Source organism: Heptranchias perlo, chromosome 24 (assembly GCF_035084215.1).
Source record: "Heptranchias perlo isolate sHepPer1 chromosome 24, sHepPer1.hap1, whole genome shotgun sequence".
NCBI classification, from domain to species: Eukaryota; Metazoa; Chordata; class Chondrichthyes; order Hexanchiformes; family Hexanchidae; genus Heptranchias; species Heptranchias perlo.
In genome coordinates this window covers 36,921,901-36,948,241 of record NC_090348.1, presented here as the reverse complement: position 1 = coordinate 36,948,241, position 26,341 = coordinate 36,921,901, and the positions used below count along the sequence as shown (strand labels likewise).

General features: G+C 44.0%; 1 long non-coding RNA gene across 1 annotated transcript; it reads left to right on the top strand.

Annotated features, from left to right (window-relative positions):
* The first annotated feature begins 11,544 nt into the window (after positions 1 to 11,544).
* LOC137341875 (uncharacterized) lies at positions 11,545 to 19,138 on the top strand. The gene is made up of 3 exons (XR_010967145.1): positions 11,545 to 11,628; positions 17,894 to 18,022; positions 18,660 to 19,138. It is a non-coding gene; the product is annotated as an uncharacterized lncRNA (long non-coding RNA).
* Positions 19,139 to 26,341: the final 7,203 nt, after the last annotated feature.

Below are 26,341 nucleotides of genomic sequence, written 5' to 3'. Positions count from 1 at the left end.
TTTGATCTCCAGATGAAGTGGAAAATGGCTCGGGTGACTGTCGTGGTGCAGGAGCGAGGTATGAGCCAGACCTGCGCCACGTACAGCAACACCGAGAGCACCTCGCACCTGATGACCAGGCTCTTAACCATGATCAAGAGGGATCGTCGATCCCACAGTCCCAGTTTCTGCTTCACTTTAGCAATATGCACCTCCCAGTTCTTGGTGTATGTCCCGGCCCCCCCGAACCAGATCCCCAGCACCTTAGGTAATTGGACCTGACGGTGAAGGAGACAAAGGATCAGTCGGTCTGGTTCCCAAAGAACATGGCCTCACTCTTGCTGCGATTTACTCTGGCCCCTGAGGCCAGTTCGAACTGGTCGCAGATGCTTATCAATCTGCGGACCAACAGTTGACCCGAGCAGAAGATGGCGCTTCGTCCATGCACAGGGAGGCTTTGACCTGAGTGCCTCCGCTGCCTGGGATCGTCACCCCTCTTATGCCCGCATCCCTCCTGATGGACTCGGCAAAGGGTTTGATGCAACACACGAACAAGACGGAGGAGATAGGGAAGCCCTCCCTGACTCCAGATCTGATCGGAAAGCTTTCCAATTCCCACCTGTTGTTTGAAACTGCGCTACTGATGTCTGTGTAGAGCAGGTGGATCCAATTGCGGATTCCCTCCCCAAACCCCATTTTGGAGAGCACGTCCATCATGTATGTGTGCGATATTCTGTCAAAGGCCTTCTCTTGGTCCAAGCTGATGAGGCAGGTGTTCATCCCACGTCCTGTACGTAGGCAATCGTATCCCTGAGTAGCGCCAGGCTATCAGAGATCTTGCTGCCGGGTACAGCGCAGGTCTGATCGGGGTGGATCACCACCTCCAGGGCTGACTTGACCCGATTGGCGATGACCTTGGACAGAATTTTGTAGTCCACGTTAAGTAGTGAGATGGGTCGGCAATTTTTGATTTCTTCCCTCTCCCCCCCCTTCTGCTTGTAGATGAGGGTGATGATGCCTTTCCTCATGGAGTCTGACATGCTGCCTGCCAGAAGCATACCCCCGTACACTTCCAGCAGGTCTGGGCCTATCCAGTCCCACGAAGTCGAGTACAACTCCACCGGTAAGCCGTTGCTTCCGGGGGTTTTACTCTTCTCAAAGGAGCGGATGGCCTTTGTCAGTTCGCCCAGAGTTAGCGGGTGATCCAGGCTCTCCCCTTTGCTGTCATCTAAACCTCCGTGATAGGCGACAAGGTGGACTGGGAGGCCGCGCTGTCTGTGGGCTTCGCATCGTACAGTCCGGCATAAAAGGATTTGCAGATTCGCAGTTTGTCGGGCTGCGAGGACGTGACCGAGCCGTCCTCTTCCTTCAGGCTGCTGATCACTGAGCTCTCTCTGTGCACCTTTTCGAAGAAGAAATGTGAGCACGTCTCGTCCTGCTCCACAGAGCGGACTCTGGACCGGAAGATGATCTTGGAGGCCTCGGAGGCAAAGAGCGAGGCTTGCTGGTCCTTCACCTCTCTGAGTTCCTCCCCGACATCGATCCCCATCGACTGCAGCAGGAGCAGATTCTTCATGCTTTTTTGGAGTCGGGATGTTTCCCTCTGCCTCTCTCTCGCTTTCTGAGCACCTTTGAGGATGAAGAACCTCTTGATGTTCGCATTGATGGCTTCCCACCAGTGCACTGGGGAATCAAAGAGGGGTTTGACAGTTCTCCAACCTGTAATCCCTCGTCAGTTCCTCAATGTTTCTCGGGGTCAACAGTTTCACGTTCAGCTTCCATATCCCCCTGCCCACTCTCTGATCGTCCTGTAGGTGACAGTCAGCCAGTAGGAGGCTGTAGTCAGAGAAGAACAAGGGTGTGACCTTGGTGGATCTGACCTTGAGCGTTGGGGACGCAAACAGGAAGTCTATCCTGGAATGGACGGACCCGTCTGGACTGGACCAGATGTATTGACGCGCCGCTCTGTCTGCAGGGTTGCTGAAGACGTCGCACAGCTTGGCGTCTTTCACCGCTTCCATCATGAGTTTGGACGTGGCGTCCAGTTTGCTGTCGGCTCTGCCGGATCGTCCAGCCGCATCGATGATGCAGTTGAAGTCACCACCGAGAGTGACCGGCCTGGATGTCGCCAGCAGCAGTGGGAGCTGCTGGAAGACGGCCAGCCGCTCGTTCTTTAGAGTCGGGGCGTACACGTTGATCAGCCGGAGCGGAGCGTTTTTGTACAGTACGTCTGCTACGAGGAGGCGACCCCCCACCACCTCCTTTACTTCGGTGATGGTGAAGTTGCCTCCCCGCAGCAGAATCCCCAGGCCGGAGGCACGGCAATCGTTGCCTCCTGACCAGATCGACGGCCCGTGGGCCCACCGCTGCCACCATTGCCGGTAATTACTGAGGTGCGGCACGCCTGCAAGAACAGCAGATCGCTCTTGACCTTGGCGAGGTAGTCCAAGGTCAACACATATCGCGTAGTGCATTTCACGCTACGCACGTTAATAGATGCGACTTTCAGACCCATTTTAACAACAGTTTAAAGTCTCACCCATCAGTTCGTTTGCTGTTTCCAGCTTTTGGACGTATCCCTGCATCCAGGTGATCTTTGCAAACTGTTCCACACTCCCTGAGCTGAGGTGCGAGTCCTGTTCTGCCTCGGGGGGGGGGGGGGGGGGCATTGTTCCGCCGGGATGACATCAGCGGTGTGGTGTCGGGTGGAGAGCCTGTGCGATCCTCGATCGGTTAAGGCTCCTCGTTGTTGCTGCTCCTGGTGTCCCGGAACTGGTCTTCGCTCTCTGCGGTGCTGCTCCCGGTATCCCGGAACTGGTCTTCGCTCTCTGCGGTGCTGCTCCCGGTATCCCGGAACTGGTCTTCGCTCTCTGCGGTGCTGCTCCCGACGTCCCGGAACTGGTCTTCGCTCTCTGCGGTGCTGCTCCCGGTATCCCGGAACTGGTCTTCGCTCTCTGCGGTGCTGCTCCCGGTATCCCGGAACTGGTCTTCGCTCTCTGCGGTGCTGCTCCCGACGTCCCGGACCTGGTCTTCGCTCTCTGCGGTGCTGCTCCCGGTATCCCGGACCTGGTCTTCGCTCTCTGCGGTGCTGCTCCCGGTATCCCGGAACTGGTCTTCGCTCTCTGCGGTGCTGCTCCCGGTATCCCGGAACTGGTCTTCGCTCTCTGCGGTGCTGCTCCCGGTATCCCGGAACTGGTCTTCGCTCTCTGCGGTGCTGCTCCCGGTATCCCGGACCTGGTCTTCGCTCTCTGCGGTGCTGCTCCCGGTATCCCGGAACTGGTCTTCGCTCTCTGCGGTGCTGCTCCCGGTATCCCGGAGCTGGTCTTCGCTCTCTGCGGTGCTGCTCCCGGTATCCCGGAGCTGGTCTTCGCTCTCTGCGGTGCTGCTCCCGGTATCCCGGAGCTGGTGTGCGCTGGGCACTTCGCTGCTCCCGGTATCCCAGAGCTGGAGGCGTTGTCGCTCCCAGCGATCTGGAGCTGGGGGATGTCGTCCGTATCACTGTCGCTTTGACGTTTTGCCGCTTTCTTTGGCAAGGCTGACTGCTTCGTTCCTGTCGTCCCTCATCGTCAGTCACCGGGTAGTCGCTGTAGTCTGACTGCGACTCGAGAGCTCTTTTGCCCCAGGCTGCAGTTTCGGCAAGAGCTCGTTTTCTTTCCTCTGGCTTCCTCTTTCTGTTCTTCCTGGTCACCACCTGCCATTGTTGCTCTGCTGCCTCCTCTTCCACGGACTCTGTCGGCTGGTGGGGAGGCTCGGAGCTGGGTGTCGGGGTCTGGCAGTTTTCTGTTTGACCCTTTCCTCGCTCCTTGTCTTCCTGGCTCGGGGTCTTCTCAGAGGGGGTGGCAGCAGGGCGAGGGCTCTTGGTCTACTTTGGGGCAGCCTTGCTTGTTGCCCCCTCCTCTTTCGCGGTCTTGCTCTTGGCCGCCTGGGCGAGGTTAAAGTGCGTTTGGGGCAGGCCCTGTAGAGATGGCCAGCCTCCCCGCACAGGTTGCAGCACTTGCTCTCCTTGCAGTCCTTAATCTGGTGCCCTTCCTGCCTGCAGTTCCTGCCAGATTTGCCGCAGGTGCGACAGATTCTGGTTGCCCCACGTACACCATGTACCCTCCACTTAGTCCGATGGCGAAGCTGGAGGCGGGGTGAAGGATGTTTCCACGGGCGTTCACTCTCAGGGTTGCCATGACGTCCCTCTTACTGGTCCAGATCCCGAACCGATTGTTGACGTCCACGCTGTTCTCAGCCCGGTTGACATATCTGGCGAGGAACGTCAGCATATCGACGACTGGAACATGTAGGTTGTATATGTGTATGACCAGCTTGCTGTTCCTCTGCGTTGGGAGGCTGAACCGCAGTGAGAATCACCAGTGGCCCTTCACTCCTTGAACACCTGAAGAAACTTCTGGCATCCATCGACGTTCTTGACCGTGACATCGAAATATCCACTTCGACGGAAATCCTGTAGGCAGCAGATGTCTCCTGCTTCGAATCCACAGCACTCGAACAGGACCCGTTTCACAAAAAACGCGCGGTCCACGTTTTCGACCCTGACGGTGTTTGGCATGCCTTGGCCTACTGCCCGGGTGCCCTTCACTCCCATTGCAGCATTGATGAAGTCCCTATGCAAATTTAGGGGCGGAACCTGCAGACGCATCGACCAATCGCAGCAAAGTCCGCACTCCGCGAGCGCGTTAGATCAAAGCCAGCGTGCAGATCTGCTCAAGTCCCAGAAAGTGCTGATAAGAACAGATACTACACTTGATTAGCTAAAAGGCCGACATTTGCTGTAAACGAAGTGCTAGTTTGTGCTCTCACCTGCTGAATTCAGCTGAGACTCTCGCTGATAATATTTAGTAAACTCTGGCAACTACACATGGGTCAGAGACAGAAAACAATTGCATTTGGATTCATTTCAAACATACCATGAATTAACCCGTTCACTGGCAAAAACTCATCTTGGTAAACTGTACTCCAGATGCCACCAACCTGCATTTCATTTTGCTTCTCTCTCCCTCACCCCCATTGTTTAAACAGTAACATTTCCCAGTGTCAATAAACTGGCTGAAATTCAATACAATTTGAGGCAGAATGACAAAAGGAAAATCTAATGGTAATTACATCAGTCTGGGAGCTATCTTCGAGACCAGAAATCATCAGCAAAATTGGTGTTAAACATTCTATGGTGTGGTAAGTGTTTTTAATTCTCCTCTATACAACATTGATCCAGAGATATTTATTCACCCCATGTCATTGTAAATGTCCTGAGTCTATCGTACTTTCTTTATGTGGAGATGCCGGTGATGGACTGGGGTTGACAATTGTAAACAATTTTACAACACCAAGTTATAGTCCAGTGATTTTTATTTGAAATCTACAAGCTTTCGGAGGTTTCCTCCTTCCTCAGGTAAATGTTCAGGAGCTCCTTGAAGCCTACGCATTTATACATATAGAACAATACATGGTGTTTACAGACTGCCCCTGCAACTGCCCGTTGCCAAGGCAATCACTGTGTTCAGACAGAGAGATGTCACCTACAGAACCCCCGAATACACATTCAACAAAAAAACAAACAGGGAAAAAAAAACAGAGAGAGAGAGGCAGAAACATCCGTAAGGCAGAGAAAGCCAGCAAATGACCCATTATATTAAAAAGAGATAGCTTTTGTTCGCTGGTGGGGTATGTAAGGGGTTTCTTTTTTTACTGTTTCTCGGGCTTATAATAGGTCAGCCAGTTATGTTTTTCCTGAGCTGCCCTGCCCGCAGTGCGGTTGCGAATCGCTTACCCCTTCCTGATTCTGAGCTGAGGACTTATCGAGTGGTAACAAAGACAGACAAACAGACCAGTGGATTGGTACAAGGAAAACCAATGTTTATTAATAAGAAAACTAAAACTACAAGGTAAACAGTATAATACAGAAGATAAAGAAATCGCTATGGATGTAATACAGTCTTACACTTATCGGGTTGAAAGAAACAGACACATCGAGGGAAAATTCTAAAATCACAAGTTTAGCAATATCCCTTAACCCCCAACCTTACACTTATGCTAGGTTGTCTTGTGGCAGCCAGAAAATTAATGCTCACCGGTGAAAACAGATGAAAAGGCCTGGCCCCTGTGCCTGCTGCTGCCGTCGACATGTGGTTGCGAAGTTTACTGGATGGCTTCCTTCTTAGTTGCTAGCAGACAGACAGGATAGGGCCAAGAGGCGAAGAGAGCAGCTACTCCTCCTATCACTCCCACTAGCCAGAAATATACTGGGCAGCTTCAGTTATACCCTCTTGATAACAGGTTTTTTCATATCTTATCAGCTTGCTTCATTGTTTGATTTAAGCACGAAACGTAAGACAAAGGACCCCAACTCTGGCCCATTTACATTAATGGCCGGTTCCTGTATCGATCTGTTTGCTAACTGCTTTACCATTGTTCCGAATGTACCTTGATGGTTCACCTTTTGTCCTGCGATCACTTCCTGCTCGAATTTTGATGTGTTGACCGGCCATGTTGATAGCTTGCCTCAGGGCTAGAATGCAGTTGCATTGTTTAAAGAAACCTGTCTAGACACGAAAACCTGCCAAGTTGTTGAAAAATGCAATTTCAAATCTGCCGGTCCTTGGCCATGTGTCTGACTGCAGCCATTTTGAGAGACCTTGGATTTTTTAAAACAGTCACACCAGGGTTTCTTTAATAACTCCAATAAATCTTCGGGGTGGGGGGAACATGTGAAATTTTGCGAATCCCTTCAGGTAACGTGTTTGTTTTTTTGTTGAATGTGTATTCGGGGGTTCTGTAGGTGACACCTCTCTGTCTGAACACGGTGATTGCCTTGGCAACGGGCAGTTGCAGGGGCAGTCTGTAAACACCATGTATTGTTCTGTGATGTATAAATGCGTAGGCTTCAAGGAGCTCCTGAACATTTACCTGAGGAAGGAGGAAACCTCCGAAAGCTTGTAGATTTCAAATAAAAATCGTTGGACTATAACTTGGTGTTGTAAAATTGTTTACAATTGTACTTTCTTTACACAGAGAGTGGTTAGAATGTGGAATTCTCTGTTGCTGAAACAGCTATCGGGAGAAGCCCAACAATGCCTGTTTCCTTTGAAGTGCAAAAATGCCGCGTGTGTAAACATTTTTGTTTAAGAAATCACTTTGGGTATTTTCAATTCAGTTCCCATTAGATAGGAACCAAACATCTGAGACTTACAGGCACTTGATTGGCACTTCTGCTCTCTTAAAGAGATCGCACAGATAAAGCACGTTGCAATTGCAGTATTCTTCTGAGGTTGATGCCAATGTACATTGGTGTGGAGATGCCGGTGATGGACTGGGGTTGACAATTGTAAACAATTTTACAACACCAAGTTATAGTCCAGCAATTTTATTTTAAATTCACAAGCTTTCGGAGGCTTTCTCCTTCCTCAGGTGAACGAAATGAAATCCTCGAAATGAAATCGCATTTATAATTCACAGAACAATGCTTGGTGATTACAGACAGTTTTTTCAACTGCCCGTTGCCAAGGCAATCAGTGTGCAGACAGACAGGTGTTACCTGCAAGGTCTTAGAATATACAAATCACCAAAAAAAAAACAACAAACAAAAAAAAACAGAGATAGAGAGGTAGAAACATAGAAAAGACAGCAACTGACCCGTTATATTAAAAACAGATAACATTTGTTCGCTGGTGGGGTAACGTGTAGCGTGACATGAACCCAAGATCCCGGTTGAGGCCGTCCTCATGGGTGCGGAACTTGGCTATCAATTTCTGCTCGACGATTTTGCGTTGTCGTGTGTCTCGAAGGCCGCCTTGGAGTACGCTTACCCGAAGGTCGGTGGATGAATGTCCATGACTGCTGAAGTGTTCCCCGACTGGGAGGGAACCCTCCTGTTTGGCGATTGTTGCGCGGTGTCCGTTCATCCGTTGTCGCAGCGTCTGCATGGTCTCGCCAATGTACCATGCTCTGGGGCATCCTTTCCTGCAACGTATGAGGTAGACAACGTTGGCCGAGTCACAGGAGTATGAACAGGAGTGATTCCTTGCTTCTTCAAAGCATCCTACGCACTCTCATCCCACGTACTCCCCGCGTGGGAGACTTCTACTGCCTCCCAAAGATACACAAAGCCAACACACCCGGACGTCCTATCGTATCAGGCAACGGAACCCTGTGTGAGAACCTCTCTGGATACATCGAGGGCATCCTGAAACCCATCGTACAGGGAACCCCCAGCTTCTGTTGTGACACTACAGACTTCCTACAAAAACTCAGTACCCACGGACCAGTTGAACCAGGAACACTTCTCACCACGATGGACGTCTCGGCACTATACACCAGTATCCCCCACGATGACGGCATCGCTGCGACAGCATCAATACTCAACACCAACAACAGCCAATCTCCGGACGCCATCCTACAACTCATCCGCTTCATCCTGGATCACAATGTCTTCACCTTCGATAACCAGTTCTTTACCCAAACACACGGAACAGCCATGGGGACCAAATTCGCACCCCAATACGCCAACATTTTCATGCACAAGTTCGAGCAGGACTTCTTCACTGCACAAGACCTCCAACCAACACTATACACCAGATACATCGACAACATTTTCTTTCTATGGACCCACGGCAAGGAATCACTAAAGAGACTACACGATAATATCAACAAGTTCCATCCCACCATCAAACTCACCATGGACTACTCCTCAGAATCAGTTTCTTTCTTGGACACACGAATCTCCATCAAAGACGGGCACCTCAGCACCTCACTCTACCGCAAGCCCACGGACAACCTCACGATGCTCCACTTTTCCAGCTTCCACCCTAACCACGTCAAAGAGGCCATCCCCTATGGACAGGCCCTGCGAATACACAGGGTCTGCTCAGACGAGGAGGAACGCGATGGACACCTACAGACGCTGAAAGACGCCCTAGTAAGAACGGGATATGACGCTCGACTCATCGACCGACAGTTCCGACGGGCCACAGCAAAAAAATCACATAGAACTCCTCAGGAGACTAACACGGGACGCAACCAACAGAGTACCCTTTGTCGTCCAGTACTTCCCCGGAGCGGAGAAACTACGCCATGTTCTCCGCAGCCTTCAACATGTCATCAATGACGACGAACACCTCGCTATGGCCATCCCCACACCTCCACTACTCGCCTTTAAACAGCCACCCAACCTCAAACAGACCATCGTTCGCAGCAAATTACCCAGCTTTCAAGAGAACAGCGTCCACGACACCACACAACCCTGCCACGGTAACCTCTGCAAGACATGCCAGATCATCGACACAGATACCACCATCACACGTGAGGACACCACCCACCAGCTGCATGGTTCATACTCCTGTGACTCGGCCAACGTTGTCTACCTCATACGTTGCAGGAAAGAATGCCCCAGAGCATGGTACATTGGCGAGACCATGCAGACGCTGCGACAACGGATGAACGGACACCGCGCAACAATCGCCAAACAGGAGGGTTCCCTCCAGTCGGGGAACACTTCAGCAGTCATGGACATTCATCCACCGACCTTCGGGTAAGCGTACTCCAAGGCGGCATTCGAGACACACGACAACGCAAAATCGTCGAGCAGAAATTGATAGCCAAGTTCCGCACCCATGAGGACGGCCTCAACCGGGATCTTGGGTTCATGTCACGCTACACGTTACCCCACCAGCGAACAAATGTTATCTGTTTTTAATATAACGGGTCAGTTGCTGTCTTTTCTATGTTTCTACCTCTCTATCTCTGTTTTTTTTTGTTTGTTGTTTTTTTTTTGGTGATTTGTATATTCTAAGACCTTGCAGGTAACACCTGTCTGTCTGCACACTGATTGCCTTGGCAACGGGCAGTTGAAAAAACTGTCTGTAATCACCAAGCATTGTTCTGTGAATTATAAATGCGATTTCATTTCGAGGATTTCATTTTGTTCACCTGAGGAAGAAGGAAGCCTCTGAAAGCTTGTGAATTTAAAATAAAATTGCTGGACTATAACTTGGTGTTGTAAAATTGTTTACAATGTACATTGGGGCACAGTTTACTAGCTATGTCATAACTAACAGGCGAATGTTTTGCTGGGGTGCAGTTACATGATGGAAATTGCAAGATCATGGGAATACCATCCCCTCTAATTTACACGCCATCTTGACTTGATGTAGAGATGCCGGTGATGGACTGGGGTTGACAATTGTAAACAATTTTACAACACCAAGTTATAGTCCAACAAATTTATTTTAAATTCCACAAGCTTTCGGAGGCTTCCTCCTTCCTCCATACCGTCCACCTGAGGAAGGAGGAAGCCTCCGAAAGCTTGTGGAATTTAAAATAAATTTGTTGGACTATAACTTGGTGTTGTAAAATTGTTTACATCTTGACTTGGACGTATACCTTCAACGTCACTGGAGTTCCTCACCTGCCACTATTCCGGGTGCACCATCGGCACTGGGGCTACAGCAGTTCAAAGAGAAGGCCCACTATTACCTTCCTTTGGCAACTAAGGATGGGAAATAAATGTGGCCTTGCCAGCATCATCCACATCCTGAGAATAAATACATTTTTTTCTACTATTAATTAATATGGTCATTCATCACCTCGATCAGAACACACACCAAATGAAAGAAAAGGGCAATATTTTCCTCTCTTTACTAATTTTAGTGAAAAAGTAGATATGAGTACAAAGCAGGGGAAAACATTATATTCATATCTTGCTAAAACTAATGGACCTCCCAAAGTAGTGCTCGAGGTAAGTTAAAGGGTATGGTAGAAGTCTATCAGAGACAGTCAAGGGAGTGTTGGTAAAGTAGTTTTTCATTTGCTTCTTGGGAAATTTGTGTTAACCTGAAAAGCATGACAAATTTGTGGAGCTAAGAACACATTTGAAGTGTAACCTGGGAAGTTGAGGTATATACAAGAATATATATGTGTGTGTGCCCATAAAAATTAAATCATATTTGGAGCAGAGAACCTAAAAATGAGATTTGATAGAAGTGTTCAAAATCATGAAGGGTTTAGACAAAGTAAATAAAGAGAAACTGTTCCCATTGGCGGAAGGGATGAGAACCAGAGGACACAGATTTAAGGTGATTGGCAAAAGAACTAAAGGCAACGTGAGGAAAATCTTTTTTATGCAGCGAGTCGTTATGATCTGCAATGCGCTGCCTGAAAGGATGGTGGAAGCAGATTCAATCGTGGCTTTCAAAAAGGAATTGGAAAAATACTTAAAGGGAAAAAAATTGCAGGGCTATGGGGGAAGAGCAAGGGAATGGGACTAACTGGATTGCTCTTACAAAGATCTGGCACGGGCTCGATGGGCTGAATGGCCTTTTTCTGTGCTGTAACCATTTTATGATTCTATGCTAAAATTGACAATAAGTAAAGTTTGCCTACAAGTTTTCTTTCTTTTAAACAATTTATAAAGTAGCACAACCCATAATTTGTCAACAGTGGTTACTCAAAGCATTTTGTTCTTTTGTGGGTTTGTGTACACCAGCGTCTATTTTAATGCTTCCTGTTACCAAGTTCTGCAGTGAGCAAGCCACAATAAATATATAAAGCTACAGCTTCTCATTTGCGATGGCCTAATTACCCTGTAAGAAGTGACATATCACAGTGGACAGTGGCTGGATGGAGTGGGATCACAAGGTAGTCACACAGGTGGTGAGTTGATATGGCACAAGCTGAAAGCACAAAAGAGTCTAAACAGTTCTCACACACGATCTGAATTGCGGTACAGTGCTGGTGCCCACAATTTCTCCACCTATCAATCATGCCATTTAAATCTTGTCCATGAAAGTTTGATATTCCTGGTGTCTTCAGACTTGCTTTAGGTTTTGGCCAGTGAGTTGACTACCACAAGAAAATATTTATATGGTAGAAAATGAAGATCTTGTGACAATAATGGGTAAAAAAATCAAAGGCCTTGAAATTTAAACTCTGATACTAGTATGTGACCACTTAATTCAGGTGAAATTCCTTCATCCACCATTTTAATGGAGGTGCGAGCCCATTTATTTTAAATGAGTTAATGTTTCCTCTGGTGTAATTTTAAGGTTATTAATTTACAATAACTGTAAGTCGGAAACAAAGCAGTGATCATTTTACTAATTTGGGATACATTTTTTCCACATTTTCTACACTAGCATGTTGCATGCAAAGTTAACAGTTTGGAGTTGCATAATATCTTGGTGTGGATTTGCTGATTTGCTGAATGATGCAAATGAAAGGATGTTATAACACAGTGAGATGTACGCACTGAAGGATCGCATCCATCACATAATAAGTACAATGTTATTACAAGACATGTGTTTGCAATTGTTTACAGGGTTACCTATGATTTTTATACACAGTTGCTGGGTTGTTCACATCTTGTCCACTGTAAAACCGAATCATTTCACAGCAAATATATTCTCTGTTGTATTTGCATATGACTTGAGTCCTGTAAAATAGTTTTTTACTTTATTTGCCTGTTAGGCAGGAACGCACTATACTTTTTATTATTTAAAAGTGGCCCTTTGCAGTTTTGACAGGTGGCCTTTTTTAAAGGCGAGTACAGTGCTCACATTAATTGTCTTTCTGTATTTTCTTTCATACCATTATACACCCTTCATAATTCTATGCTCAGATACATTCTTACTGATTAAGACATCAGGATACTGCCAAGTAATTTTAACAATCCTTTCAGGGAAGTCTTTTCCCCTTTTTACTAATCACTGCAGAAGTGATGTTATTAATTCATTTACTATATACTGGAATGCTACTTTCAATTTGGTTCTGGCTGGTTCATGGAGAGCTAACAAAGATAATTACACAACCCAGCAGATGGAATTGTGTGTGAAATACCTCATTAATCTCATTTACTTTCTTATGTTGTGATTGCATGCTGGTGATTGTTTACTGGAGCCTGTGAATTGGTGATTGTGTATTGGTGATTGTGCTGTGATTGTGCATTGCTCATTGTAATATTAGTGATTGTGTATTGGTGACTGTAATAGTTATGTGCTGTGATTATATATTGTTAATTGTATATTAGCTATTGTGGCGTGACTGTGCATTGGTGATTTTTTATTGGTGACAGCTGTGATTGTATATTGCTGATTGGGTCTTGATGATTGTGCTGTGATTGTGTATTGATGTACTAGTGACTGTTTTCCGATTGTGTATTGGTAATTGTGTATTGGTCATTAGATCTTGACGATTGTACTGTGATTGTGTATTAATGATTATGTACAGATGACTGTGTTCCAATTGTGTATTGATGATTGTCTATTGATGATTATGTACTGATGACTGTGTTCTGATTGTCTATTGATGATTGTCTATTGATGATTGTGTACTGATGACTGTGTTCCGATTGTGTATTGGTGATTGTGTATTGATGATTATGTATTGATGACTGTGTTCTGATTGTGTATTGATGATTATGTACTGATGATTGTGTTCCAATTATGTATTGATGATTGTCTATTGATGATTGTGTACTGATGACTGTGTTCCGATTGTGTATTGGTGATTGTGTATTGATGATTATTTATTGATGACTGTGTTCCGATTGTGTATTGATGATTGTGTACTGATGACTGTGTTCTGATTGTGTATTGGTGATTGTGTATTGATGACTGTGTTCTGATTGTGTATTGACGATTATATACTGATGACCGTGTTCCGATTGTGTATTGATGATTGTGTATTGATGATTATATATTGATGACTATGTTCTGATTGTCTATTGATGATTATGTACTGATGACTGTGTTCCGATTGTGTATTGGTGATTGTGTATTGATGATTGTGTATTGATGATTATATATTGATGACTGTGTTCTGATTGTCTATTGATGATTATGTACTGATGACTGTGTTCCGATTGTGTATTGGTGATTGTGTATTGGTGATTGTGTTCTGATTGTGTATTGGTGATTGTGTATTGATGATTATGTATTGATGACTGTGTTCTGATTGTGTCTTGATGATTATGTACCAGTGACTGTGTTCCCATTGTATATTGGTGATTGTGTTATTGGTCACAGTGCAAAAATTTATTCAAGGGGCAGCCTTTGAAAAATATACTGTATGAAAAATGTACCTATTTTGCAGTATAGTGAGTAGCTTCAAGTGAGATATTTGACACATTATTAAGCCCTAGAGTTCTTTAACTTTTTCCTTTGGAGAAGGTTCTTTTTATTCATTAACCTTCGTACTCCAGTATTGATTTTTTTTCTTTAAAAATCTGGATTGATTTTCTTTCCCTCAGACTTTTAGAAAGTAGCTCCTCGTAAAGACAAACAAGATCTTATTTAATTGAAACATCACGTAGCTAATATCTCCACAACAACTACGAAAGGGCAATTCAAATAAACACTCACTAAACTTCAATCTCGATTTGTTATTCCATCAAAACTGACAAAATGAAGCAAGTCATGCGATATCTGAAGAAAGGCAGGTCACTGTGGCAGCAGTGAAACGGTCTAGAATTAGAACATGGAAGAAAATCAATGACTGCTCCAACAGACTTGTTATCATATAAATTAAATGATTCTTGGCGAGGTGCTAATAATTTAAATATTGGCAGGCTTTCTCTCATTGTAGTGTTCTGCTATATTGGTCGAAATTTTGGAAAACATTTTTCCATCTTCAAGACCTTACAATGGTACCATTCATCACTGCAAAAGATGCTTAAAGATGATCAGTAATTGGCCATCTAAAATTGATTGGTTAGCACCTGACCGTGCGGAATAGAAACAATTGGTCAGCATTGGTCAGGTGGTAACAATTCATTGATAAAAATGAATAAATTCCAACAGTTTATGAAAACAATCGCCAAGAATTTCCTCGGGGCTTCTCCTGCTCCACCATGGTAATTTTGGTGGAAGTTCGACGGAATCCCCCATTTGTGCGCATAAACGGGGCTTCCGCCAAAGTTATGCTGGTAGAACAGGAGAAGCCCTGAGAAAATTCCCAGTGAATATCAATAAAACAATCTCAAGTGTGCAATTGTCTTCAGGGCCAAATTCCAAATCACATCTTTTGATGGGATGTTAAATCGAGGCCCCATTTTCCCTCTCAGGTGGACGTAAAAAGTCCCATGGCACTATTCAAAGACGCGCAGGAGAGTTCTCCTGATGTCCTGGCCAATATTTATCTCTCAACCAACATCACTAAAACAGATTATCTGGTCATTATCACATTGCTGTTTGTGGGACCTTACTGTGCACAAATTGGTGGCTGAATTTCCTATTTTACTACAGTGACTACACTTTAACAATACTTCATTGGCTGTAAAGTGCTTTGGGATGCTCTGAGGTCATGAAAGGCACGATATAAATCCAAGTCCTTTCTTTTGATTACATTCTGGTGAGTCCCAATTTCAATGGTTTCTTTACTGAAGCACTCTCTATACCGATCTTCAGACTCAATCAGCCCTGCTTCAGTTAAGCTTCTTTCCATTCAGCACTGCATGCTCAGCCATGACTGGTTGCCATTAGGTGAACATCTTAAAACAAAAGTTAATCAAATATATTCCCTCAATGGATTTGCAGGGCCTAATCCAGAACTGAGTCATACGAATTAGGATAGTTTTGGGTTCAATACCCAGGGTGCTCTGGTACCTAATCTCATCGGGGGCAGCAGTTGTGGAGTTACGATTGGTCCCAATGCCCACGGGCTAGGGGAGGGAAAATCCCTCTCTTGATCTCTGTCCAATGACCAAACCTGGAAAGTACCTTGTTGTCCCTACACAGCCAACACTCACTATCGAGACTCACACGTGAAGAATGGCCACATGGATAAGGTAGTACAGGGCTTACGGCACCCATATAGAGTCATCACCATCAAAAGAGAAGGGAAGTAAACTAGCAAATAAAAAAAAAACAGACCAGGAATAAACCAGGAAGGTCAACTAAAAATATTACATTTCCAAGAATGCCTTGCCAAATCCACAAACACGTCACAACAGATTCCTCCCAAAATACTAACCTGATACAGCTCAACAAACAGTACAGTTTTTCATTTTAAACTGATAAATCCATTGCAGCAGTAGGAAATATCAATTGGTACTTGTACACAAGCAAAGCAAAACCTTATATCAGCACAGTAAAAGGTGCTTTGCAGGAAATTCAATGACGGTCAATGCCATTTAAAAATCAGATCAAAGCTTTTGGAGATATATCATCAGGCCTGCTTGGGGCATAAGGATATAAGAATATCAGAAACCGTAGAAAGAAAAATGGCTACTCAACCCATTAATCTCACCTCTTCCACGGATCATGTACAATATACCAATCATGGACTCTATAACCTACATTTAAACTCCTGAAGGAAAATTCTCTATAAACTCACTGATTAATAAAGGGAATCAAGCAAAACTCCAGACCATTCATTCTCTGTTCAACCCTGGCCCGCTGTCCTTCAGTAAACCATTTCTGCTCCACCTCCCTCTGCCACAGTAGAGGAACCATTGTATCTAGTGGGGTACAGGATCCACTCAGTGGATGGCAGTATCTGCCTCTCTACGTGGAGCACAGGTTTGAGCCCAGGGTCTGAATGGCAGCCGTTTGTGCTTCAACCAAAGCTGCAAAGGTTGATGACACCGACTCCCTTTGTGAGGCCCCGCCTGCAGCATCTCTGGAGCTGGCTGCGCTCTCCAAGGTAAATTGGAGAATGCTGATGCATGTGACAAGGGGACTCCTTCCATCTCCAACCAGGTATTTATGCAACACCGCTCATCATCTTGGCCTTAACTGTTTCAGCTGGCAAACTGTTCCACAAATCCACCACTTGGTGGGAAAAGAAGTTGCTTGAGGTTTGTTCATTTTAAACTTGTGCAATCTAGTTCTCTGCTCAAAGCCTATATCGTCTATGACCTCTCAGCAGTGAATCACCTGATTGAGTCTTTTGATATAATGGCTTAAATTTTAACTTTGAGCCGGGAAGACGGCAGGGGAATTCCTCATGGGGGGGGATTTCCTGATGGGGTCGGGGTTGGGAGCCATCGGGGGCGGGGTTCGGAGATGATGGTGGGGTTGGAGATCGTGGGGGGGGGGGGAGTCAGAGATCATGGGGGGGGGGTCAGAAATTGTGGGGGTGTCGTATATCGTGGTGGGGGGGGGCGTCGGAGATCGTGGGGGGTCGGTGGTTGCTGCCGGTAGGTTTGTTGGGCCTGGGAGAAGCACTCCTGCTCCTCCTGGCCCATAAGCTGTGCTATAAAGGCACTTAGCTGCCGTTCCCAGCCTTCTCGCCTCCTCTCACATGGCGTGAAATAGAAGGCCTGGGAATCCCGGCCCCCAGGAGTTAAAAATAAAAAAGCTGTTAAAATGGAGCCTCCATGAAAGCTTTAAGTGACCGACCGCCTCCTAAGAGCGGGTTGGTTGCCCGCCCCTCGTCCCGCCTCCGTTAAAACCGGAAATGGGCGGGCTGGGGGCGGGTTTTAGATTTTAAAAAACTTTACTGCCCCCCCCGCCCTTCTGAGTTAAAATGATGCCCTATACCTCTGGAGCAGGACTGAACTAAAGAGTGTGTTATCTGGAATGCAAACATAATGCCTAATTCATCAATATTTGGAAGGCTAATTAGGAACACACCAGGCCAGAACCAGAATGAAGTATTGAATCATTCTAAGAAATTAATTTTTAAAACATTTGTTTTATGTGAAGATTCAAGTCTGCAATTATTTAATGTTGAAATCATTAATTTATGGATGTTTGTCCTTGCGTCACAGAGTCACAGAGAACTTTCCTTATCTAATTTATTGTCTAACTGCGATAAATTGTTATTGCTTTACAACCATAGGACAAAAACAAGAGTTCACTCGCAGTTCCAGCTCTCCCACCCTGGGGGTTATATATTTACAAAAGAGATACATATCTGAATTCTGTTCATTTAAAACTGCTTATTAACTTTGTTGTTTTCTTGCATAATAAACATGAAGGAGAAAGTGTTCTACTTCACATGGACCTCCCCATGGGAGCCTCCGGAGTTTGCTCTTACGATCCTGCATTTTGTTTAACATTCAGAAGTGATCCTTGGCCAATATATAGATCTGTTTGTACTTGTAGAGGTAAGCAAAGCAAATGTATTCTTTTGGAATGGGTATACGGGTTCATTATAAATAGGAGAAGTCTTTAGAAACATGTTTATGATGCTGCTACAGGTAGTGGCCAGAGGGATTTTTCTGACATAGAGATTAAAAGATGCAAAAAGAGGTTTTTTTTTACCCAATGCATCCAATCCCCACAAATGAATTGAAGCCATTGAGTATCAAAATGGAAATGTAAACCAGGTGATTTCTATAATGGGCGGCCGATCTGCCAGGCAAGTTTTAAGCCCGGACGGCAAGTTAAAAATTGAGCCAATTCTGTTTTCATGGTTTAGAAACAAGGGGAGGCCAAATTTTTAAGCTTGGAATTTTATGCAAGAGACTTGTCTACAGCAATACAGAAACTCAGGGAATCCCCAAATAGCTCAGCTGGTTAAGGCGGTGAGCCATAGAAACAAGGAAAGTCCCAGGTTTTATCCTCAGTCTGTGTTGAGTTCACTGATCTCAGCCGAGGCAGTGGAATTGATCTGAGAATTTAGCTTTGGAACCACTGGGTTAAAGAGGGGAATATCAGCAAGGGTCCCTGTTATTGATAGTTAATCCTGTTGCAGCTGAGGGCAGGATCTGATTCATTTGTTTGCTAACACTCACTCTCCAGATTTATATGTGAAGAATGACCCCTTGGGTGAGGTGACGGGTGTCGAAGGAACCATCCTCCTGCATGGAGTCATTGCCTTCAGTTGGGGAGCAGAGGAAAATACTGTGAGCTAAAAAGGCAGAAACCTAACCACCGCTCCTGATGAAAATTTGGTGACAAGTCTTGTACTCTGAAATTCACACATTATTAGCCACAATTTGGTCCAAACAACAAAGTAATATAAATATGGAAAATTGTCCATTACTAACGTGTAATGCATGCAAATTGCAAATTGAAATGAAGTGGCTGAGATACATGAATTCCCATACTGATCCTGTGCCTGAAGTAACAGTGAAGGGAATGATGTCCAATATTTCAAACATCACTGATTCAGACTATGCCGTCGAATGCTGTTGTTGTGTTTTACAGCTTGTATTTCACATCGTTCACCTGACGAAGGGGGAAGCCTCCGAAAGCTTGTGAATTTAAAATAAAATTGCTGGACTATAACTTGGTGTTGTAAAATTGTTTACAATTGTATTTTGTTTGAGGAGCTTTGATACAATGCCATTCAGTGGAGTTCCAGTGCTTAACAGGCGCAGTAATCTGCACTCAAACTACAAAGACAATTTATTTACTGTGTGCTTCTTTCATTTTAATTGCCAACTTCCTCTCCTTCCCTCAGTTGCTGAAGGTGTTGACTCCTTGGTAGGGCACTAATCATCCTCTAGTAGTATATCCCAGTAGCAATTACACATGTATGGGTCTTGATCCCATTGTGCAACACAGCCTTCCATGTCTGGTGGGCACCGCAGGGTATACAGTGTCTAATTGACACAACAACAATATTATGATTTAGAATTATAGTTTGTTTAGTTAATTAAACTTTATGTCTAAATTATATTAGTGGTGCCTCCTTAAGAGGAGTCTTTTAATTGGTGCCACTGGGACAGCCTTTACCAGTGTCACCTTTGTTGATTAATTCAAAATAGGCCTGCAACACAGCCAGTCCAAGTTCTGTCCTCACCCAAACTTGCAGCAGGGGTGCTAGATAATAGGAACCGTGGCCAATTTTCAACCTCCCTACTCAGGTGGACTGGAACCAATTGTAGTGCCCCAGCTGATGTCAGCCAATTCAGCTGATTAAACCTGGGACCTTCCTGTTCTGAATGGTTCAACAATTCATTAGATAAGCCCACTACCATTGGGTGAGCTTACTACTAGGGCCTTACTTGTGATATAACTTGTTATGGCCTGATCCACTTGGCAGAGTTGTAATAATCGTGCCTTCTGGTGTCTCTGCAAGATGAGGGACAGCCATAGAAATAAAGCTAAACTTGTACTGAATAAATTAAGAACTCCTGGTGTGAAAAGACATATTAAAAGGTTCTGCATTCCACATTGGCACAAAATGCACTTAGGACCTCAGTCTAACTGCAGATAGGATATTAGCAGCAGCCACTATACCATCTGAGATGAAAAATTACCAGTGGAGGTGAACCTTTTTGACAGGGTAAGCTGGATGGGCTGGATTGCTTTTCTTGCTCCTGCATTTTATTATTAACAAATTATAGCAAGCAACAAAGTGTGAAAGCATTTGCATTTTGCAAGATTTTACATTATAATTATGCAGAAAATTGTGAAATAGAAAGCTCATTAATATTTCACTGCTATTACCCCCAGATAAATGAATGAATTATTAAGGCAAACAGATTATTGATTTAACAGGGATTGCCTCTGTTTTGTTTTGAGTATTCATTGAGGTGGCTTGACGCCAATTTGTTTTTGCACTGGTGGTTTTTGTCAGCACCTGTGGTAACTGTCTGTGCACACTATGGTTTTGATGAGTGAGTATATTCACAAAAGTGTTCATAGATTTTGCGACAGTGATGAAAAGGTATTAATGGATTCTTATTGCACAGTGCTTTACCTGAATTAATAGACTCGGTGTGTAATGTATTTCCATATATCTTGGGGGCTTTTACATCACTTCATAATGATCACAACTTTCAACAAGTTATCTTGTTACAAGGCTTCCTATTGCACATTCCACACATAGTTCTATGGAACAGAAAAAGGCAGTCGCACTGGTTTTGGCGAATCATTTCAGTGCTGCGATAACTAATTACAATGTAAATGTTCTGGTGGCTTGGGGAGTAGTCTATTGGGTTTTGTGCACTTTAGTTTCTATCCAGCCCCAGTACTTTTAAGGTTATTATTAATGGATGGAAAATGGCGTGCCTGCAAATGTGGAGTGCTAACCTTCATTCCTGATGTCTGCTCCCATCGTGCAAGCCAGGACCACTTAATTATAGAATTTACTTACGTTGTGCCAATTGTTTGCACTCTAGTTTGTTCAAAGATATTCCTTTCGTATAACACTTATTTCTAATAGTGAATATATTTTTGTTTTATATTTCTTAATATTTTAATTCCTTTTTTTTAATCTATGTCTCTGTAGATCTCTTTCCTCTGAAAATCCTGCTTTCCTGTACAACTTGGCATCATCTGCAAATTTAAACTCCTTATGCGAGGCTCTGCTACTGGTGTGGAGACTCACCACACGGAAGCGTCTGCTACAGGATTGGTCCAATAGCTACTTTGGGCCTTTTTTTCCAACCTGTGTTCTTGTATAGTGAGGTTCCACACTGGGAGCAGAACCTCACAAAATTACACCTAAAATATTCACCTAGATTATTATAAATACTATGAACAGCAGACATCCTAGTACTAATCTCTGGGGTTCTTCACTGGTGACCATGTCCAAAGAATATTATTACCATTCATTGCTACCTTTTGCTTTATGTAGCTTGACCAATTTAGCATTCAATTTCCTATTTTCTCCTAGTTTTTTTTTTAGCTGTGTGCCGCTTTGTGAGATGTCATGATATATAAAATCTACCACATAGCAATTATTCACCAATTCTGTTACATCCTGATAGTCGTAAGACATGACCTTGATTTCATAAACTCATGTCAGCTTGGAATAATTGCCTCTGCTCCTATTAAATCTACATGAATTCCTTTGACTCCCAATATTTTCCATATCTGTAACTTTCCATTAAGGGTATAACATTGGCAATGATGCGCATCAGGACAACTTCCTAAAGAGCGCATAAGTGCAAAGTTACGAAAACAAGGGGTATGATTTGCATGGCAGCGTGCCTTCCTAAATGGAAAATATAGCTCCATAAGTAAACATGCTGTTAACAGGGGTCACAGTCTGTGCTCAGCTGTACTAGGCACAAAACACGGTCACTTATAAGAGTGATGCAAACATCATGGTACCTTGTATGTGACTTTTCAAAAGTGATTTTAAAAAAAAATCTAGATTCTTGCCTCATTATTTATTTTAAATGAGATTTTCCTCACTTGTGTTGAAGCAATGAAAAACCTTTTCAGAAACTGCCCTATGTGGGAATATGTGAACACAACACAGGACCATGGACAATGATCAGCTATTATCAACTGCCTCCTTCAGGTGTATTATCTTCTCCAGATGACATTTCCTCTCAACAAGTGTCATGTGTAGTGCAAGAGTCATTAATCACTGCAGCTAGCGTTCACAAGAAGCCACCGTGACAGCTTGAATCCAGCTGAGTCAGACAAACCAGCCTCCAGTTTCTTTAAAGCTATCAGCAGTAATGATCTGGGCAAAGTGTTATGGTATATGCTGTATTAATAGAAAGGGGCATTTTGGTATATTCTATCGCCCTCTGAGCACTGCCAATTTATTTTCGAGCCATGGTTCACACTGTGAATACAATTGTGCAGCACAAAATGTGTCCTTATTTTACACCACTTCTCTCCTGTGGTTTTTTTTGTATTGCACTGCTATGGAGAAGACAGAGAGTGATGTTATTTAAGGTGCTGCTGGCACACAACACTATAGAATGCACTGCCACACATCACAAGACATCTGGATCTCTGTGCTGGATCCACACCTTTTGAAGAATGCACTTCCACTATTTCTGGTAGGAGCACAGAAAGACTGAGCAAAATCCTATTGTACTACCTACAGGCATCAGACTGCCTATAGCCTAAAATGCACTAGTTTTAGCAAGTGATTGTTAGCTATAAATTCTGCTGTTTTCACTGTGGTGGTTTCATGTCTGTGAACAAATTGCCCTCTTGAAAGCTTCCTGTATTATATGAGCTAATTTCCTTCCTGATATCCAGGAATGATCCCAGTATAAAAGCAAATGCTGGAAAAATACTGGAAGCAGAAATAGATTGCACATATTCAAAATGCTGCTTTGCATTGTCAAACGGGATAAAAAATTTCAGGTATAAGCATGGAATTTTACAGTGGATAAGGGAGTCTTAATGTATCGCACATTGTTTAAACTACCTCAAATGTAGCATATGTGGTATCCTAGTGAAGAATATGGTGAGAATGAGGGTTTTGTGGGTTTGAGTGCAACAATAATGGGGCAGGCTTGTTGAGCCAGACAATCTTTTTCTCTATCTGAGATTTCCTATGATGGCAATACAACTTAGCAGGAAAAAAACAATCTAAGCATAATATTGCAGGGAGTATTAAAGACTGGGGAACAATTTCCTCTGTATGCTACGTGTAATAAAATGGTTACAAATTTAATCACACAGTGGAGGAAGGAGAGGAAAGCATCTCCCTCCACATATCGAATGTGACTTACACAGGATATGTTTTGTGTTCCCTGCAAATATGGAATCTACCACAGTCCAGTAGCATAGGCAGGGGGGAAGGAATTCAAACACCCCCTGAAATCTCTGTGATTTTTGTTTATTGGACCATTCCTTTTTTTGAAAGAATGTGCCTTAGATCACTTGATAGATTACAGAAACAATAGATATTATTCTAGATCTAATCAGTTCAGCAATTCGACCAGTGAAAACTGATTAGTTGGCTTTCAGCTTCGAAATGTTCACTGGGATATTGCAGTGAATAGGAGCAAATTTATTGATAAACTAGCGACACCTAGCCAGCACTTGGACTCCGTGCTTTAGACTTAATATCTGACAAGACTGTTGTTTTTTATTTTCATTTTGATTTATTTGATTGTTAGATTAATGGAAGTGATGATTCTATGTGAACCATATTGTGAAATTCCTATTTGAAAAATCTACCTTTTTGAAGTAACTCATATCCAAACACCCACTGAAAAAAAAAATCCTGCCTATGCCACTACCGCAGTCTGGTAAATCAGAACTACATCCTGATAGTTGGGTTATCTGGTGTTTTAGTTAAAGTGCATTCATCTATTAAAGGAGTGTGAAATATTAGATGGGATAAACATAGTGAGAGAGGAGGTATTAAAGGGTTTAGCATCTTTGAAAGTAGATGAATCGCCAGGCCAGGAAGAAATGAAATCCCAGGCTGTTAAGGGAAGCAAGGGAGGAAATAGCAGAGGCTCTGACCATCATTTTCCAATGCTCCCTGGCTGCAGGCATGGTGCCGGAGGATTGGAGGATTGCTAACATTGTACCGTTGTTTAAAAAGAGAGAAAAAGATAGATCGAATAATTATAGGCCAGTCAGTCTAACCTCGGTGGTGGGCAAAATTGGCTCAGTGGCAGGAAACAAAACGGGTGTTTTTGCGACTGGAAGGCTGTTTCCAGTGGGGTTCCGCAAGGCTCAGTACTGGGTCCCTTGCTTTTTGTGGTATATGGACTTGAATATGGGGGGCTTGATCAAGAAGTTTGCGGATGATACAAAAATTGGCCGTGTGGTAGATAGTGAGGAGGAAAGCTGTTGGCTGCAGGAAGATATCAATGGACTGGTCAGATGGGCAGAAAAGTGGCAAATGGAATTCAATCCAGAGAAGTGTGAGGTAATGCATTTGGGGAGGGCAACAAGGCAAGGCAGTACACAATAAATGAAAGGATACTAAGACGTGTAGAGGAACAAAGCGACCTTGGAGTGCGTGTCCACAGATCCCTGAAGGTAGCAGGACAGGTAGATAAGGTGATTAAAAAGGCATATGAGATACTTTCCTTTACTGGCCGAGGCATAGAAAATAAGAGTAGGGAGGTTATAGTAGAACTGCATAAAACATTGGTTAGGCCACAGCTTGGGTACTGTGTACAGTTCTGGTCACCACATTACAGGAAAGATGTGATTGCATTAGAGAGGATACAAAGGAGATTTACGAGGATGTTGCCAGGGCTGGAGAATTTTAGCTATGAGAAAAGATTGGATAGGCTGGGGTCGTTTTCTTTGGAACAAAGGAGGCTGAGGGGACATTTAATTGAGATATATAAAATTATAAGTGGCCTAGATAGAGTGGATAGGGAGGACCTATTTCGCTTAGCAGAGGGGTCAGTGACCAGGGGGCATAGATTTAAAGTAATTGGTAGAAGGATTAGGGAGGAGCTGAGGAGAAATTTTTTCACCCAGTGGGTGGTGGGGGTCTGGAACTCACTGCCTGAAAGGGTGGTAGAGGCAGGAACCCTCAACTCATTTAAAAAGTACTTGGATGTGCACTTGAAGTGCTGTAACCTACAGGGCTACGGACCAAGTGCTGCAAAGTGGGATTAAGCTGGATAGCTCTTTTTCGGCCGGCGTGGACACGATGGGCCGAATAGCCTCCTTGTGTGCCATAATTTTCTATGATTCTATTCCATAAAGTTGAGTTCGTCTGTATTCTCCCTATACCACTTTATCATAAATGTTGTGCTACTGCCAGTGGAAATATGTTGCTATAAGTGGCAACATTGCCACACACAGGACAACTGCAGTATAAAAGGTTTATTTATTTCTCTTTGCCAATTTTCCTCCCTTGCCACCTTTCCTGATGGCATTGACTTTTTGCTGGGGTACAGGCCCACAGGTGCCAGTCATCCTCCAGTACCTCCCCCAATTGGCCATTATTCATGGATTGAACAACAACAACTTGCATTTATATGGCGTCTTTAACGTAGTGAAACATCCCAAGACGCTTCACAGGAGCGATTATCAAACAAAATTTGACACCGAGCCACATAAGGAGATATTAGTACAGGTGACCAAATGCTTCGTTAAAGAGGTAGGTTTTAAGGATGTTCTTAGAGGAGGAGAGTTTTAGAGAGAGAATTCCACAGCTTAGGCCCTAGCCAGCTAAAGGCATGGGTGCCAGTGGTGGAGCGATGAAAATCAGGAGTGTGCAAAGGTACTTTATGGATAAGCATTTATCAGTTTGACTAGTTATCAAGGGTTGCACCCTCCCTTGTGCACAACATTTACAGCGACTACCTAGTTGAAATCACACTCTGCAATATTAATAATAAATGCATTAATGTATTCCTCTGAAATTCCTCCTTTTTAACTTTTTTTAGGTTTAATAAACCTTCATATTTAAAAAAAAAGAAATTTCATACAAATGCCTTGTTACTAATATCACACAGCGTGATTTTGACCCCTGCTAGTTCCTGTCAATTGTATTTTGAAAACGAACATAATTGTTCTTAGAAAATTAAAAACGAATAACTGCAAATGCTGGAAATCTGAAATTAAAAATAGAAAAAATAAGCCACAGATCAGTCAGCATCTGTAAAGGTTAATGATTTGGATGTGTTCTGAGGGAGAGTATGCCTGTAAAATGTCATAACCTGTCCTGTCTCTTAACAGATGCTAACTCACCTGCTTTGCATTTTCAGCTGTTTGTCTTTTTATTTCTGGTTGGTTTTTCCTGGAATTGCTTCCCACACAGCCCATAAATGTTATTAGAATACCAGCTTGCTCAA